A 2967-nucleotide genomic window follows, 5' to 3' on the forward strand; every position below is an offset into this window, starting at 1 on the left:
CTAACAGTTGTTTTTCAAAAGGGAATCCTGTCAAATGAAGCAATGTTACGAGATTAAAAGTAAAATAGTCAGTGATAAAGCGATACCAAATGCTAGAGTGGTCACAGAATAAGTTAACAGTAGAAAAGAACATACATGATAACTATAACAGCGCTGGGATTCGAACCATTGCCTTAAACGTCATATCTCGTCCAACTCGAATACCTTATTGGCTTTAAGCACACTCAGACCTAAGTAGCAGTAAATCCACGCTCGCGACCACCGAGCAGCCAGATAACATTTGTTTTTCAAAAGGGAATTCTGCCACACAAACATGACAATGGAACAACTACCTTCGCAAAATTCAATTCAAAGATCAAATCATCGTGGAAGAAGTGGAATCTCGCTTCCAGTTCGCAATGTAACGGATTAAAGCAATGTGGGAAATCTGTAAACGATATTACTATGTGGCGAAAATGGATCGTTAACTCGCAGAATTAATACACTGCAAGGATTAATTTTTCTAATGAATTGGATTTTTTTTTTTATTGCAATCAAGATTAGTTTGTCTCAGTCATTTATCCGTTTATTTATATATTTTTTTATTTACCCCTGAGACCTTTTAATAATAATAAGTGCCTTGCAAACCCTCAGAAATAGCTTCATCACACAGGGATAATTCGATCAAGTTTGAGAACCATTGTTCCACCCAAACTCTGAAGGAAGAGGAGGATTCTGGCTGAAAACTAAACAGGAAAGGCCACTGCTTTAGCTGTGGGCTTTCCGACTCTGGACACCAGCGACCATCTATAAATTCTATAGTCTGTCTCAGCAAAAACTTTGAAAGTGACAGAAACACGGTTATTTTCCGCGGAAAATATGCATCGTCATCACGTAATAACTTAATGTTTGCGAGTATTCCTTAAATATCTGATAAATTTATTATATGTAAAAAACAAATGCACTATTCCATTTATATATAAGCAAACGAGCATAGAAACGGAGGAAAAGAATCGAAACTTTGCTTACACAAATCAGGTAGATGAATAGATATGAGGATAAAAGTTGTACCTGAAAAGGCTTTTATATCAAGCTTGAATCCGCTCGTCTTGCAATTCTAGGAAGAGCTCATTAGCTTTTAATTGTCAAAGTTTTTTTTCTTCTTTTCTTTTCTTCCTCTTTTACTGAATTGTAAAACTTGTCCCTTTTTCATCTTTAGTGAACACAGATGCCGTTCTATTCTATTGTTAAGATATTGACTCTTAAACAATGTCTAAAAATAAAATACTCTGGGTATGGTTTATATGTTCCTTATATCATTTACTTTTACCTTGAAATCAAATCTGGTCCAAGAAAACATATCAAGAAATGAGGAAGTTGGTTCCTTTTACCAGGTATTGTGTTTTCAGCACAGTAAATGTACTTTATATTTGTTCAAAAGATAACCGAGTTATAAAGGACGTTAATGCTATGAATGCAGTTCAAACACTATTTCTGTGGCAAAGGAAATAGCTTAGGCCAAGAAAATTCAAATAGCTCTAACGCTCAAATTCATGAAAAAATAAGACCATTCCCATGACTTCTGGTAAAAAAAATGTCTGGAATTAAATTGATAAAAATATTAGGGAAAATATCAGTTTATTTAGTAGCTCCTTAACTTGCAAGGTCATTTGGTTTTCTATTACAGAATTACTTTATCACACAGAGAACGCAATTATTATCATTGGGTTATCATGGGGACTGAAAATGTAGTATAAAATATCATCTGCATTTTGTTCTATTTTACCTAATATCTGTATTCACTGTCGGCCATTCAAGAAAAGAAATGGGCGTTTTAAAATTGCTTCTCAGAATAGTGTGTGCTACAACTACATGCAAAATAAAAATCAAGAATGTCTAATATTTGCATATTAGGATGCATGCATTTCCAAATTACCGCCGACACTGAATCTGAGAATGAAAAGATACATATTTCACACAACCTTTCATCTTACAAGTTCGAGAATGAATTACTGAATTCTACCTTTGCTACGAAAAAGGGTATTTTATATAGCAATTATTGGAACAATGATCATAATGGAAATGTAATGCTATTCATAAGTATGTAGGAGAAAAAAAAAAATATATATATATATATATATATATATATATATATATATATATATATATATATATATATATATAGTTATGAGATACCTTAAAATAAAGCTCTAATATCGCTGGGTTTCGAACCATTGCCTTCTGTTTCAGATCTTATGTAGCTCAAATAGATCGTTGGTTTTACGTTCGCTCAGCCTTACATAGCCCCGCGCTCGCGACCTTGAAGTCAAGTCGGTCCAGTCAGTCCGTGATGACGAGGGGTATTTTACACCGAAAATCGATATGTTTCTGTTGCCTCTACGGTCTTGCTGACAAACACTTTAAAATCAATTATTGAATTCTGGATTAAAAAAAAAAAAAAAAAAAAAAAAAAAAAAAAAAAAATCCTGAAGGATATCTACCTTGGCGACGAAAAATATTCTTACTTTCCTCATATTAGTGTTGAATTAAGCGACCTCACCATCCTATATTTTTTCGCATTTTAAGAAAGAAATATAGCATATCTTATTGGAATATCACTAAGGATCTCATTATTTTTTACGAACATTTGTAAACATTTCATTTTTTCATACTTTGGTCAACAAGACATTCTGGACATTAAGCAATATTATGAGATCAAAGGTAAAATAGGTGATAAAGAGATACCAAATGCTACAGTGGTCACAGAATAAGTTAACAATAAAAATAAAATTATGCAAGTTAACCATAGAAGCGCTGGCATTCGAACCATTGCCTTAAACTTAAAATCTCATCTAGCTCGAATACCTTATTGGCTTTATGCAAACTCAACCCTGTGTTAGAAGACAGACCCACGCTAGCGACCACCGAGCAGCCAGATAACAGTTGTTTTTCAATATATATATATATATATATATATATATATATATA

The sequence above is a fragment of the Penaeus vannamei genome, chromosome 7 (assembly GCF_042767895.1).
Source record: "Penaeus vannamei isolate JL-2024 chromosome 7, ASM4276789v1, whole genome shotgun sequence".
NCBI lineage: Eukaryota > Metazoa > Arthropoda > Malacostraca > Decapoda > Penaeidae > Penaeus > Penaeus vannamei.